Raw genomic sequence first — 16543 nt, 5'->3', positions numbered from 1 at the left:
GCCTCCGCGCCGGCCGCCCGCGCTCTCGCTCGAGTCCCGGGTTGGGCGCCGGGGGAGCCGGGGCAGCCCTCAGCCCCGAGCGCCGGCCAGCTGTGGCCATCCGGGGTGGGGGTGGGGTGGGGGCGGCAAAGACCAGGGTGGGAGGGCGGAGAGCGCGCGAGAGCTGAGGGGCGGTGAGGGGGGAGCGGAGAGCAAAGTCACCCCCTCCCCTCCCTTCCCCCCGGCGGGGGAGAGCCGCCTCTGGCCAACCAGCTAGTCCCGAGTGTGGGAGGAGGGGAGGGCGGTCGAGTGGGTGGGGGGGGGAGCGGGCAGGGACCCGAGCACTCGGGAGCCAAGGTCTGTTTCTGGGGTTTGGGACAGGGAGCTGGCTCGGAGGGAGCCGCGGCGGCGGAGTTGAGAAAAGTTGCCCGGCGGCCGCTGGATTTAGAGGGCGGGGGCGGCGGGCCGGCTGCGGTAGTGGGCGCTGTGCGCTCGGCCACGCTCCCGGGCGCGCGCTGCGGCCGGGCTCGGGGAGACCAGTCGCGGGCGGGGGCGGAGGCCGGCGGCTGAGCTGAGATAGGACTTCTCCGGCCCGTGGGCAGGTGGGGAGAAGAGGCCCCGCGAGGCTGTGGGGCGCGGGGTGGAGGGCGCGCCGGCAGCGCGACAGGCTTGGAGACGGAGGCAGAGGGCGCGCTGCGACCCTCGAAGGCCCGGCTGGCGGGGCGCCCGGCTACCCCCAGGGGGCGAGCTGCCCGACGCCGGGCGGCCGAGAGGGCTCAGCCGCCTCTCCTCCCGAGTACAGCGGGATCAGGGGCCAACTGTCCTCCCCGGCGCCCCCTGCCGCCCGAAGCGCCGCGGCCTTGGGCACGCAGGACCCCTTTCCTGACTTCAGCAGAAGCATTGCCGGCCTAGCAGATCCTGCCGACAGGACGTGCTGCTAGGCCCGGTATGTGGGCGTCTGGGCCGGTTTGTCCCCCGTGCTTCCCACCCTGAGTGTCCGGGGACTCTGGTAGCCAAGCCGGGAGTGGCCCAGGGCGCGAGGCCGGAGCCGCCGGGGAGAGGACAGGCCGCCACTCGCTCCCCACACCGTACTGGCTGCAGCAGGACCTGGGAACTGTTTTGTTTGTGGACCAGAGTAATGAGTTTTGCGGGGAGGCGTCTCCCCAGTGACAACCCCAGGCTCCTGCCTTCCGCGCCTCGCAAACCAAGCTCGGTACGTGCTCCACGCCTGCCAGCCGGCCGCGGAAAGCGCGGCTCCGCGTCAGGCTGGGCTCCGCGGGGTGGAAGTCCGCGCTCGGGCCGGCGAGATGCTGTCAACCCTGGCGCCTGGGCAGCGCTGCGTCCAGTCCTCACCAAGCACCCTCCACAGCGCCCGGCGCGGTTCGTTTCGCCTCGGTCTCAGATTAGCCCAGATATCGGGCTGTTTGGGTCGTCAGCCCATCTGCTTCTCTTTTGCATGTCCTTCATTTCACTTCGCCGCGACAGTGTCAAAGGGCGCCAGTGGAGCTGTTTTCCTTGTTTGCCCTTAAATGAGCCTGATGTCTTTATTTTCATTTGAAGGGGGATAAATGTACTTGGAGGCATGAGGGTTTCAGTTGCGACTGAAGGCTAGACGTGTGTGTGTGTGTGTGCGCGCGCGCGCGCGTGTTGGCTGAGGTGGGAGTGGAAGTCGCCTGTCTTCCATCGTGCCCAAACCGTGAAACGAAAGCCCGAGTCTTCGCGCAGCGCCTCGCTGCTGGGTGTCCTCCGAAGTGAACGCAGAACATTAAACCTTTCGAATTTTCTTGGGCAACATTTTCAGCTATTTTAATTGCCTATCAAGCCGCACACTGCTGCATTAAAATATTCCCGCATGCACAGTCCATGTTACATCCAGAAACTAAGCCTCATTTCCGATTTGAAGATACTTGTCATTCAACACGTTTATTTGTCTTCCGCGTCTCTAAGGGTGCCGCCGTGCTTTCTGACAGCCAGAGCCCAACTCTTGCAAACTGTTCTTGCTGAACCTCAGGCCCCCGCTTGCATGGCTCCAGCTGTTGCTGCCGCAGCTGCCTTTCTCGGACAGAAGCACTGCTTTTGTGCAGTTCTTCAGTTACAATCTGGGTAATAAAGGGAATCGTATGAAAACTACAAATTTTTGTATTATAAAGCGCGATTTCCTCCCCCCCACTAGTTGCTTGTGGCGGAGATGGTTGGTGACCCCTGTAGTGCAGTCATCCAACGAAAACGTCACTGCTCCACTGGCCCCAGATTCTTTTTCTGGGTTGGAAAGAGGTATTGTGACTACCACACTTAAAAAAAAACTACCTTTATTGAGGCAAAAGCAAACTTACAAGGGAAACAAAACACACAGCAATAGTTGTTTTCTCCATTGCTTGTTATTCTTTTTGTCTTTAAAAAATTTCTTTGGTGGTAAGTCCTGCCTTGGGTTTGGCTACGATACAGGACCCCATGGATTGATACCAGAGACCACAGACCCTGAAAATGTCCCGTGCAGTTACACGCGGGATCAATGCACAAGCCAAGCCCCAACTTGTAGGGCTTGTCTTTAACAGTTGAAAACTATAAATTCGTTGTTAATTGTATGGGGAATATTTAAAAATTTTAAAAAATAAAGGGAAAGCAAGAAGGTTGACATTTGTACTATTTAATGCCCCTGAATTTTATTTGCATTAAATAAAAAACATTAAAAGCCAAAGCGGCCCTGGCAGTGCCAGGAGACTTCCCAGCCATATTCTTGGGCATCTAGAGTAGCATCTGGGCCGGGCCAGAAATGCCACTTGCAGCTCTCCTTAAGGCTGGGAGTAAACGAGGCTGGGCCTGCCTAGCACGTCCAGAGCCCGAAACACCAAAGAACCCCCCACTCCACTTCTTCAAAGTGACAACCCGCAGGAGTTCAATCACGCAAAAAACCAGTTGCTCCGAGTAACCCCCTTAGCTACTGGCCCCCCAGAAGCCTCGTAAAGGCGCAGACGGCAAGGCGATTAGTGAGTCTGCGCGGAGGGGGCACTTGTTACTTCTACCCTGGGTCCCAGTTCAAGAACAGGCTCCGCGGCAGGGATGGTAGACGCCGCCCCTCCCCCTGCTCGGACGACTCACCTTGGCGCCCAAAGCCCAAGACAGAAGGAAAAACACGCTCGCCCAGGTTCAGGCGTTCGCCCTCTGTATGTCCACCTATCTGGGGTTTATTTCTTCCTTAAGAAATCTAGATTAAAACAGAATTGTTTAAAAACATACGTTTATTTGCTCATTTCAGGCTGCTTTTGAGGAGGAAAAACCTCCCCACGGAGGCCGAGGCCCCTTCTAGGAAGGCGGTTTATTTGCCAATACTTGACCATTACCCGGCTTAGGGCTGCTTTATTGCATTTGGCACTCAGAGCGCAGTCTTCCTGCAGTATTTCGATGTGTTTAGCCAAAAAAAAAAAAAAAAAAAAAAAAAAGAGAAAAAAAATCTGTGTTTAGGGGAAGGTTAATTATGCTTTTCAATCCCCTCATCCCTGACACTGGAAGAGAACAGTTCATTAGCTGTGGAGGCAACGAGGTTGGACAGCAAGGAGTCTTCCCAGGGCTGGTGTGGAGGGCTGCGGAGTTGCAGAGCTGGGCGACTGTGTGTTCGTGTGTGCGTGCGCGCCCGCGCGTGTGCATGTGTGGATATGTGTGTGTACGTGTGTGCATGTGTGGATATGTGTGTACGTGTGCGTGCATGTGTGCGCGTGTGTGTATGTATGTGCGTGTGTGCATATGTGGAGATGTGTGTGTGCGTGTGCATGTGTGTGCATATGTGGATGTGTGTGCGTGCGTGTGTGTCTGTCTCCTGCCGGCAGCCCAGCTCCCGGGCTTTCAGAGCCAAGGTCTTGCAGGGAGCCCGGGCCTCCTCCACCGCCTGACATTCAACCTGTAGGAGCTTATGGAATGGAAATTAACAAGCATGTCCTTACTGGAGATTTTTGCTGTCTTTTTCTTTTTTTCTTGAAGTTGAAGGTAATGAGTTGTAAGATAATTTCTAAACATCTTACCGTTTTGAGGTTTATTTGTTTTCGTAAACTGGGGCCAGGTTATTGGAGGCTGCAGTAGTGACAGGGGCGGGGAGTCCGCAGCTGGGGACGCCGCCCCCTGCCCTCCTGGGGCGAGGCGGGCAGGAGAGCGCTCTGTGGCCGGGTCCAGCTGCTGGGCTGCGTCTCCTCCGGCTTCTGCACGTTGCCTCCGCTGGAAGCGGGAGGTGAGGCAGAGAAACTTTATCACCTCTGGCCACCGGCGCTTCCCCTGTTCCCAAGGCCTCCAGTGCTTGGCAGAGCCCTGTTCCCCAAAGCTGAGCGCACACTCGCCCCACCGTTCACCCCCAAATCGCCTGGAGCAGAGGAAATGGCTTCAGAAGGGACTCAGGATGGGAGGGACTCAGGGTGGGAGGGAGGCCTTGCCCGGCCAGGGCGTCCCCCACGCCTTGCTCCTCTTGGGGCTGCCTAGCTCGAGCAGCCAGCTTTGGCCAGAACTCTCCTTTGCCGGACCCCAAAGGTCCCTTGGAGCTGGTTCGCAGTGGCAGTGTGAACACACGCTCACACTCACGCGTCCGGCGGTCTGGAGGGCAGCCCCAGACCCTCCACTCGGTCCGGCTGCCTGGGCCCCTCCACAGCCTCTTGGGACAGGGAGAGAGAGACGGGGCAGGGTTGGGGCCGCAGGGGACAGTCACACTCTAATGGGGCCTGGCACATTTTTCTGGGATGGTGGTTAACCCTTCCTCCGCTGGAAGCTGCTGTCTAAGCAGTTTCTAAAATGGTTTGTGGGGTCTGCTTTCCTTTTCTCCTGGGCGGCCCAGGATGAATCATGAGTTTCTCCCTGCTCCCCACACCATTAGCTGGGATCCTCTTTCTAAAATTAGAACCCCCCCTTCCTACTCTTCTGGCCTTCCCAATGTACCAGGGAATTCTCAAGGAAATTGGCTGTATAGTGAGAAGGAGTGTGAGGAAGAGGCTGAAGAAGAGACAGACAAATCCCGCAGAAACAAGAGAGGGAGCTGGGAAGGAAGGAGCAGTGTGCCCCCTCTAGATTCCTAGTTTGCACTCAAATTAGTGTCGTTCTCCCTACCCCCCAGTAAATGAAAGAGGTATAATCCTTGTTAATCACCTTTGCTTACATGCCATACAAGAAACTTTATAGAGATGTGTCTACACAGGGAAGAAACTGTTTACAAAACTCTTTCTAAAGTGTGACATACTGCTCTAGTTCAGCATTGAAAAGCTAAACACATTTACCCTCCTTTGAAGTGCCCTGGCTGGGACAGCTTATTTGAGTGCGGTTCAGATATTGCTGTGGGTATAACTAATGGCTTCTACCTATTTAGCTCAAGTGGGAGGAGAGAAAGGCCTGGATTCCTGTCCAATAGGTCCCTCTGGAGACTGGGCTCTGGCTCCTGGCCAGTTCTGTACAATGTCAACATTGAATATTTGAATTCCCAGACTCTATTTAACAAGTTTCTAAATAAATAAACTCATTGTGTGTCTGTGTTTAAAATTATTTCACCTCTTTCATAAAAGCTACAGCATCTTATTACATTGACCTTGAAAGTTGATTTAAAAAAAATAAACAAACAAACAGAGCTTTAAGGCATTTTAATAGCTAGTTCACAATATGTATGTTCTGGGAAGTCTTTCATGTGTGGCTGGGAAGAAGCTGTTTTAGAGAGCTTGTGGGCTATTCTGTGTTACCTGATACTGAATTATAATAACAAAACCAAGTTAAGTTCAGAAAACCAGTGAAATATTAATCACATCTAAAGGGAGGCTCAACTATGTAAATTTAGTGCTTTTGGATATTTGCTAATTTTGTCTGTTGCATCCTACAGGGGACAGAGAGCTTCACTGATGTGTCTTAAATGGATACTTGTATACAGACCCGCCCTTTCTGATAGAATCCTTAGATCCAGAACTCTGCTCAGATGGTATTGTTTATAGGCATTTTTTTCTGTATCTGTGTCTGTATTTGTAAATTGGAAAGAGAAGATCTACAGATATTATCCTTATATTTCCACTTGGTGAAAAGAACTGCACGAATCCTATGGTTTTGCTAATTTTTCAGCACTTCAGCATCTATATAGCATTGTATGCATGTAGGAGCATAGTTGTTCTAAGAAGTACATACTTAATTAAAAGACTTTTTTAAAAGGCAAGTTCTAGTCCTCTTGAAAGTGTGGGCTCCATCTGGAGTTGTTAGGAAAGAAAGTGGAATTTACTCTAATTTATGTGTATGAAGTACATTATTAAAAAGAATAGGATTTGAAAGGGCACGTAGCAAAACCCATAACATTTAGCTGGTAACGTGGAGAGCTCAAAGCCAAGACAAAAATACCATCAACCCATGCAAAGCCTAAAATAGATTACAATGACCTCAGCCATTTCATTTTCAAAAATAATAGCCATGATCAAAATGGGAGAATGTTTTGCTTGGAACCAAACTCTTCTGCATTATTATAAAAGCTGTTTTGTGGTTAAAGAACTGTTTCATTATAGAAAAAAAGCAAGTGAATTTTTAATCAAATTCCTGACTCTTCAAAAGTGCTCATTCTCGAATTTCTTATTTTGATTTTAGTTACTATTCTTATTCATTAACAAACAGGCTTTTGGCTTGTATGTGCAGCCAAGGCCTTGACTACTAACTTTTCTAAAGGATAAATTTATTTAGAAAAGAGATTTTATTAATTCCCTTAGTAAACACCCGTAGGGGTCATTGACTTTATAATAGGAAGAACCAAAGTTTCTTTAACTTTGCTTGATAACATGCCTAAAGGAATTGTTATAATTTTGTATCATTCGTTATTCAAATGATGTTTATGAAAGTCTTTGTGGGTGGCGCCTGTGGCTCAGTTGGTAGGGCGCCTGCCCCATATACCGAGGGTGGCAGGTTCAAACCCAGCCCCGGCTGAACTGCAACCAAAAAATAGCCGGGCGTTGTGGCGGGCGCCTGTAGTCCCAGCTGCTGGGGAGGCTGAGGCAAGAGAATGGCGGAAGCCCAAGAGCTGGAGGTTGCTGTGAGTCCTGTGACGTCATGGCACTCTACCGAGGGTGGTAAAGTGAGACTCTGTCTCTACAAAAAAAAAAAAGAAAGTCTTTGTATGTGAGTTGGTGGGCCTTGGTGATGGGTAGTCTTCCACAACATGTATCAGTGAAGCTTTCTGTGTGCCAGGCCCCGTGCACAAGCAGGCCACTTACAAACGGTGCAAACATGTGTGTCAGTGTTTAAATCTGAGTCTGATCCCTGATTGAACAGTCAGGGCGTCTTCTAGTTATTGCATGCCTGTGAGCTCTAGCATCTTTACTGTGAAGTGGGAGTGATAACACTGCCCTCCTTGGCTGCTGTGAAAGTTACTTGGGTAATGTGTGCAAAGTACCTAGTCACTTGCAGTCACTCCAGAAATCTTCGTCACTTCCCTCTGATTTACCCGTTAAATTTTCTGACGAGGAAACATCCTCCCCCCGCACCCCTGTTCTGTGTTTTTATCCTATCTGATTTTTAGAAATATTTGCATATCTATAATAACCATTTGGTATGTCTTCTCAATAAATTATGCCCTCAGGATGAAGGGAAGTTTATATCTAAAATTTGGGCCCTTTAAAACTGTCCATGCCAAGGCTAACCAGGCATCACATTTCTTCTGAAAACTTGAGAATCTTTTTTGCCCTCTTTTGGGGGGAGGAGCAATGTGTGGATAAAATGAGACTTTGACTTTTCTCCATAGATTTTGACATTGTATAGCCACCCAGCCTAAATTTGGTTGTCATTAGTATACAACCCCTCCTATGTGAAAATTCACTTTCTCATGGCATAGGTTTGTGATCACTTTATTACAGTGGTTGAGTTTCTTCTGTCTAAATGAGGGGGTTAGATGAGAGCAGAGCCTGTAAACTTAAATGCCTGTAGAGTTTGCAGGTACAATAAATGAGTGAAAGGAGGTGACTGTTAATGCTATTTTTATTTAATTTGTTGGTACCCAGCCTTTGTATCCAGAGCAAGAGGGAGTGGTGGGGACTGTGGCAAACTGGCAGCTGAAACCAGGTGGCAGCTACTGCTTAGCTTTGGCTCACTGCTGCCATGGGGCACAGGGCTTCAGGGTTACCAGGTCTTCCAGTTTTTAAGAGATTTTTATTTAAATTTTCTCTATTTTGAAATGTTGATTATTTAAAAAACATTCTGTGGACCCAACCAAACACCTCTGAGTGCAGTACGTGGCTTGTGGATCCTGGCTTGCAATGTCTGTGCTGATTGATTTCCAAAGGTTCCTCAAAGTTCCAGCATTTTACAATGATACCCACAAGGGTTCCTGATTATTACCCAATGTTTTTAAGATCTATATCTTTCTTCCCATCCCAAAGCTAATGTGGGATGTGTGTTTTGATAGGTGGAAGTACTTATTACAGAATCTGGTATCTGGCCATTTATCAGGAAGAATAGTCTTTTATGGCCATGTTGTGTCTGTCTTTCCCTTCAGGTCGTTTCATCATTAATTGGCTTCAGAAAATAAACTGAAACTTTGTGTCCATCACCCTCTTGTAGTCACTGGCTACCCTTCTTTCCTATTTCTCACACATCCCAAGTCTTTGATTTGTGGCGTAGGAGTTGGACAGTAAATCGTTTAGGAGATGTTCATCTTTGCGGTGGGAGAAGAAGTCATTTGGCTGCTGTGTGTATTCAGAGGAAGAGCCTTCCCCTGCCCTCCTACGAGGGTCCAGAGATAATACACTACTATACATCTGTAGCTGAGGAGCCCAAATGATTTTTAAAACCTGAACCTAAGCTGGAGAAATTAAGGTATGAGTGTATTATTTGATGAGAGTGGTTTTTCTTGCAGCAAGGTTATATATGTTTAGGGAACATTTGAAAATAGATATACCTTGCTCTGTTTTTTTTTTTTATCATGAGTGGTATTTCTAGCAAAGGTGGTAGGTGAATAACAGATAAAATTAAGTCTTGAGGATTAAAAGGGCTGGGTGTGAGGGCAGTGCCTGTGGCTCAAAGGAGTAGGGTGCCGGCCCCATATACCAGAGGTGGTGGGTTCAAACCCAGCCCCGGCCAAAAACTGCAAAAAGTAAAAAAAGGGCTGGGTGTGGTGATGGAACATGAAGACAGCAGACTCTTCTAATAAAGACTGGACTAAGCTATTTGTGGCACCTAAATCAGTACTACAGGCAAGGGGCTTGTCACTGGATGCCTATCACTGTCATTAACGTTGCTGGGAAAATCATCAAATAGGCAGTCCCTGTGGAGGAGGATTCTGAGTGTGATGAACCACGCTCATAAGCATGATCAGTAAGTTACCAGATACCCTAAATCATACACCTGTTGCTGGAGCCCACATTCCTTAGCCTGGCTATTGATGGCCTCTCATTATTCAGCCAGAACAATGTGGTGATTCTGAGACCAGGTTCCCAGTTGGATTTGTCTGGGTCTGAATCCTGACTCCATCACTTACTAGCTGGAGAAATGAAGGCATGCAAACTTAACCTTACATGAGGATTTGATCAACTAACACATGTAGTGAGCCTCAGATATGTGGGTCACTATGAAAGTTTTGAGACAGTCTGTGTTATGGTCCATTATTTCACTTCCCAGAAATACAGCCGACAGTGTCCTTTCTGATTCACCCGTGCAGGCTTCAACTTGCTCAGCTTAGCATTGTTAGGAGGGCTTCATTTGTCTCCATCCACAGGAATTTTATCTTTTCTTATTTTTGTGTATCCCAAAACCTTCATAATGACCTGTATATTAATAGAAGAGCACAGCACGTATTCATTATTATTCCATTTCCTTCCAGGCTTTTCTGGTCCATTTGGCCTGATACGGTCCTCATTCCGCTCTTCCCGCCCTCTTGCCAGACTATCCTTGTGTTTCCACCACCCAATTTTTGGCCATAAAGTTGCCATCATCTGTAAACCTGCTCATACTATACTTCAACCATCAAAATCTAACTCCTTTATGATTTCATTTAAACTCTCCCTTCATGGTCACTTCTGGAGATGTGATTTCTTTATGTAATTTCATTCCAATAGTATGGAATTATCTTTACTTACTGTGATTTTGGCACTTTATTATAAAGGCCTTGTCTTCATGGCACGTCTCTTACTTTTCCAGCTGAACTGTAAAGCTCCTGCAGAGCCCACTTCTGTTCTGTGCAGGGTCTAGCACTGCGCTCTGCACATGGCAGGATTAGGTGACGGTGGTCAGCGATGGGCTTTGGTGGATTATGTGAACCCCTTCAATTTCTTTGCCTGTAAAAACTGTACAGTTAAGTAATGTCAGCACTGGAACCCTGGGATATCTGACACTTTAATTGCATGCTAAATCCACAACTGGCCTATTTTGACAGTGATAAACCACCTGGAAAGCATATTTGGAAAGTAGAGTATTATTTCTAATTTTCACCAATCACGCTCCTCGTTCACCAGTGCAGGTATAACCCATGGCTCCTCACTTCCATCATAAATTGTTATTGATCTGCACTTGATCTTAGAGTGCACGGGACCCGGCTCTGGAGAATGTCAGAGTCAAGGTGGAGACGGCAAAATATTTTGTGCACTTGAGTAATTTCTAGGAATTTGGGAATATTTAGCTTAAACAATCATCAGAAACCCAAGTTTTTACATAAATCCTAACCTCAATTTAGGCAATATTAATATAGAACATAGCATCAAGAATTTTGCTGTATGTTTCAATGCACATTTGAAATTAATGATTCTTTCAATTTAAGGTTGACAGAGGATGGAATCTTGTTTTGGTGATTAAATTAATTCAACTCACCCAGCTCTGTCCCCTGAATTCAAATGCAAACATGACCTCTTCCTCTCTCCCCCTTCCTGCTCCTCTGCTCCTCCATTCCTTATTGCACAAGTATCTTATCTCTGTGGTGGAAATAGGACTGTCTGTACCTTGGACAACTGTCCTCAATCCCTGAACGACTGTAGTGTTCTGGTGCCTGTGAGGTGTTTTCTTTCACCAACATCGGCCAGGCGTGAGTTCTTGATGTGCTCATAGGACTATGCTTAAGTCAAATGAGGGTAGAGACTAGAAACCACACCTTTTATGCTTTGTGTAGACTCTGCTTTTGGCCCCAACTAGGATGTTAAGCAGTAATAAAATGTTTTGTGATAAAACGATAATAAAAATGCATGCAGAGATGGGACAGCTGCCTGGGTTTCTGTGAGGGTCATGCTGTGATCTCTTTCTGGGTCCCAGACCCCTCTGAGAATCTGATGGAAGGTATGGAAACTCTTTCCAGAAAATGCACATATATGTAAACATTTTCATGCAATTTCAGTGGTTCACAGACTTCTAAATCCCAGTCCTCAGTGATGTGGGGAATCACGTGTTCAGACTTGATTCTCCTTTGTTTGTTAACTACACAACATTTTAAAGTACTTATCAATTATTTTTCATTATGTTAGAAACATTTTTTCTGGTTACAAATTTATACACAATAAATAATTTAAAAACATAAGACTGTGTCATGTAGAAAAATTAAAGTTCTTTTCTTTTCTTTTTCTTTCTTTTGGACATACTCTACCGGCAGATGACCACTGCTCATCTTGTATGGGAAGCCCTACAGAGTTTTTTTCTCCATGTGTCTATTAGCCCATATACACATACAGATTTATGATATTTTTACAGCAACTCACGTTTTCTCTTTTTAAACTTAATAACATACCTGAAACTTTTTCTCTTGTTTCCGTATCAGTTTAACCCATTCCTTATAAGGCAGCAGATCTCCCACTGTTTGTATGTAACGTATTTTATTGACCCAATCTCCTATGGATGATATTTGGAAAGTTTCCACCTTTCAGAACAGACAGACAGAGAAGTTCCTAAACCATAACTTAGGGGAAAATGAAAGGGAGTTTCCAGTTAAAGGGAGCTCACCATGCGGGGTGAAGCGTGCTGGCTTCTGAGAGGCGGGCACAGCGGGACTCTGGGAAGGTTGCAGAGGGTTGTTTCACCCTGTCAGGACAGATCAGATTTCCAAGCATCTTTACCCCCTGCAGGATCAGGGGCCAAGGTGTGTCTTTAGAAGATCCACCGTGAGATAGTTGTGACCCTCACGGATTCCTGGCTTGGTCTGGACCTCACACTGATGCCCCATTCCCATTTCTTCCTGCTGCTTAGACCAGGCTGTCGCTGAAATCAATTCATACAGTCCAGCTGGTTGGAAGTGGGCAGAGTTTCAGCCCTGAAATTTGTTTGTTTGTTTATCATTTCCCCATGTGTGTACATTGTATACTACCCTACTCTGTATACACACCTGAGGCCGGTTGAAGCGACTAGGTGACTTGCAGAAGGTTATCAGAAGACAGTCACAACTTTCCGAAGCTCTTAAAAATATCACCCATTATAATTTCTAACCTACAACATGGAAAGGCCATTTATAAGGAAATGTTTTTCACTGGGTAACCAGACTATGGGAAAATTTTTATAATGGAAACTATCTCTTAACTATAGTATAAAAAAATATGACAGTGTAATATTACATGCTAAAGCCCATCCGAGTCAACATTCCAGTTTTTGATTATAAGTTATAAACCAGGATAGAGAGACTTCTGAAAAGTGGTTTTCCTTGGCAATGATATTGTTGATTGAATATAAAAAAATTCAGTGAAAATTAGTTCAGTCCATTCTGTAAACAGAAGGCTACAAAAATGGAATAGCTGGGTTTCGGTTCTACTGAAAACCACTTTGGTTGTTAAAGCTCATTGGATTATATTAGATTAAAACCATACTGGGTATTTTAGATTGGATTTGAAAAGGTACCATTCAAGGAATTAAAATTTAGTCATATAAATGTTTTAGGAATTAATTTACTTTGTAATTTTGATTCTTTAGAGTATAAGTGTTCCAAACTCACGGAGATTTTATAGATGTATAGAGGTTGTTCCATGAGGGCATTTATTCTCGTTAACATTTTTCAAACTATATTTTAAATTAGATCAATCAAACTGAGTTAATAAATAGTTACTGAGTGCCTAGTATATATAAACCATGATGGATGAAATTCTAAAAACAATCAGTTCATGACTATGTTGGACATCTACATTTGACAGACATATATGTATGTCCTTGACAATGATTTACTAACAGAAACAAAGATATCCATGTACCTGTGGGTTCATGAGCTTGGAATACTGAATCCTGAGTCTACCTCTTCTCCAAATACTTTGTTCTCTAAATATTTTGTCAACATTCTGAAGCCACGTACATGACAAGCTTCAGTGGCATTCCATGAGTTGGCGTCTTTCCATCTAAAAATAATACCGTACTAAATTTGTCTTAATACCTGTCGGATGTAGAGGTATTTGCCTGCCTCACTAAATTAGTTGCTTATTAACGCTGCCACAGTTTCTATTCAATGTGTTTGAAAATAAAACCAGACCCTTTATAAATACTCGCTGTGACTATCACCAGTCCGTTCACTCTCCAGCCATTTACCGAGCACCTGAATTCAGGTGAGGGGAGGCAGCAGGACCCACACAGACAAGACCCGGCCTCCTGAAGCCCAGATTCTGGAGGAGACCCAGGAGCCGAGTCATGCACTTCAGGATGCTGACTTGAGAATGAGCTGACTTGAGAACTGGCTAGAGAGGGCCCTTGGGAAGGGTGACTGGACGAGGCCCCTCTGAGGAGGTGACATTGAACACACAGCTAAATGAGGAACGTGTTTATGGAGGGTTTGGAGCGTCGCGCAATGAACGTGGAGAAGGCAGGCACAGCCACCTGCCTCCCTTTCTGTCCTTGGCCAGGAACAGATGAAGTGGAAAGGTTGTGAACAAGGTTTACTTCAGGTTTGTGGGTTGCGTTCATAGAAGCCACATATGCGTTAGCTGACTCTGCAGCCTTGGAGCCAGGACAAAGATGTTTTTGTGTCTTCCTCCTAGGTGAAGGGAGGGGACTCTTGCATTTGATCTGCACACTTGGTGAGTAGCAGCATCAGAAAGGCAGATTAGATTTCTGGGCCTATAATTCAGTCCAGTTAAACAAACATTTATTGAACATACATTAAACAGCTCAAGCCAAGCACTGAATCTATAAAGAGAAATAAAATATGTTTCCTGTCCTTGAGGAACTTCTAGTCTATTGGGAATGACAGACATGTAAAGAGCTAATTTTCATGCAGTGGGGTAAGAGCAAGGATGAGGATGACAGGCCTCTTCTGCCTGAGCCACAGCCATCAGAGGAGCAGTCGGTGACGAATGCCAGGCCTTCACTTCATATCTATTGTTGCAAAAATTCTTTAACTTATACCCCTCTAAAGTCAGAAAAAATACGTCTTAAATTTGAGTGTTAAAAGTTTACATATATTTAATGCATTTTAAGACAGACTTCTAAATTTGTCCTCTAAGCCTTAAAGAGCCCAATGTGTAGTCTGAAGCAATTTTGTTTATCAGACGGCAATAACTTACTTCAGTCTCCCTGCTACGTTTGCCTGTTGGCAGGGAAGTGCTGGTTGTACCCTCTAAGCACCTGCAGGGTGTACTCTGAGAGATGGTGCATGGCCTAAGGCCCCGGGAGGCAAACTGCTCTTCCCACACCCACTAGCTTCAGCGTGCAGTTAGAACAACTTTTCATTGTAGTTCAAGAGCCAGCTCTCTTTGGAGGATATCAAAGAATTTCCTCCAACTCCTTGCCACTAACAGGTCTGTCTGAGAGATCAAACGCCCAAGTCTCCATGGTTTCAAAAGGTACATTTTGCCCCCAGGTTCAATTTTCGTCCTTGAAGACAGTGGAGAAGACAGTGCTACCCAGAGTCATGTGAGCTCAGAGAAGTGGCTTGTCTCTCTGTGGCTGGCACGGGATTCTGTTGCTCATTAAACAGAAATAAGAATAAAATGCACTGCCCTCTCTTCCAACTCTCCTTGCCAACCATCTTGCTGAGCTGTGTGTGTGTCCAAGCCAATGTTCCAGCCACTAGCTTGGCACAGAAATCAGCACATCCAATGTCGTTACTGCTGGGCATGGCCTGAAATGCCAAGTGAAACCTCCATTTGCCTAAATGGGTGAGGTCCTAGTGATTTCAGCATCCTGTTGATAATGGTACAATATTAAAGCGTAAGCATAGATGGGGTCTGACCCATGAAGCAGCATTGTATCTTTGTTTTTTTGACCTAAAAATATTGGGTGGATGAACACTAAGAGGGTAGAAATGTCAAGGTAAATGCTTTATAAGTCTGGGGCCTCCAAAGGGCCTCCTGGTCTGCGTATCGAATCTTTCTTCCTGCCCTGGTGTGATGGTGATCTCAGTCAACAAGGTTTTACCCCCAAGAAAAGAAAATACTCTGATCCCTCATACAATACAATGAACTTTATCTATCCTGGGTGTTGGCCGGCCTCACGGACTGCTGCCAGGCTGGGTAGCCCGTGACTGTTTCTTTCCTTGTATTGCTCTCAGGTAATTTATCTGACCATCTCACATCTTATTAGGAAGACATGGCAGATGCTAGTCATTTTCCTAAGAAGAGAATGTTCTTTGCAGCGTTTTGACCCCCACCCACCTTGAAGATGGGCTCCAGTTTTCTCCCCCTTAGGTTCAGTATATTGTAGGGACCATAAACATATTACCTGGCATGTGACCCTGGGACGTCGGGACACAGGGGCTTGCATCCCAGCTTAGCTCGTCCTCTGCCTGGTGTCCTTCCACAGAGCCCCAGCCTCGGAGCCTCGATGTCCCTGAGTGTAAGATGAAACAATAACTGCTTTGGATCCCCAGACAAGTCATGTGAAAAGAAGATGACCCAAGGGCAAGCTCTTTTAAGCTACAAAGAGCTGTGCCAACTTAATGTCTTATTATAAATTCTAGAAATTATAGAATATTGACAATGTGAGGGAGGGAAAGAGGGGAGAGTCTGGGGCCATGCTGTTTAGGTTGAGGTCTTGGCTCCGGCGCTCCCGGCTGTGTGGCCGTGGGCAAGCACTTAACTTCTCTGTGCCTCATTTCTTCATCTGTGAAGTGCAGATAATTCGTGAGCATGACAATAAGTAATAATACCAGTCACGATTATTTAGTGTTTATGTATCATTGCAGTTAGTCCTCCCACCTCTGTGAGGTATGGACCTTGTTGTCTAAGTTTCCAGGTGAGGGGGCCAGAGGTGGGTTTGATTTTTGCACCAGACCTCTCAGCTGTGTGTGCAGAGCCAGGATCTAAGCCCTGATCTGCTTTACGTTAGAACTTGAGAACTTAGTCTGAAGGAATACTCTTCTGTCATCATTTTTTCAATCCAGCAATAGAAGTGGAACATTACATTGCCTGGGCATTTCAGAGCTCATAAAAGGTAGTAAGATTTTGGATAGATGATACTTTAATTTAAAGAAATGACTTTCTACAACTTTTATTGAAGAGGAATTTTGCTACAACTTCGTCGAGTGGTCCTCTCTTTATGATAGGGGCTGGTTGTTTCTTCCTTTGATTTTCTTCCTAGAGTTATCTGCAGTGTGGTTTTCTGTGACACTATGATTGCAGTTTTATTTAGAAAATTCTACAAATCCTTGTTGAATGAATGACTTAGAGATACTTCATTACTTCACTATCTGAAGTCA

The 16543-nt window shown here is 46.2% G+C and overlaps 1 protein-coding gene across 7 annotated transcripts in view; it reads left to right on the top strand.

The window, feature by feature from the left end:
• Nucleotides 1–16543, top strand: part of MECOM (MDS1 and EVI1 complex locus) — a 599591-nt gene that overhangs the window by 1408 nt on the left and 581640 nt on the right. The window lies entirely within an intron of this gene.

Source organism: Nycticebus coucang, chromosome 8, assembly GCF_027406575.1.
Source record: "Nycticebus coucang isolate mNycCou1 chromosome 8, mNycCou1.pri, whole genome shotgun sequence".
In the NCBI taxonomy this organism is placed as follows: domain Eukaryota; kingdom Metazoa; phylum Chordata; class Mammalia; order Primates; family Lorisidae; genus Nycticebus; species Nycticebus coucang.
The sequence above is the reverse complement of the archived record's forward strand: the minus strand, read 5'-3'. Positions and strand labels throughout refer to the sequence as shown.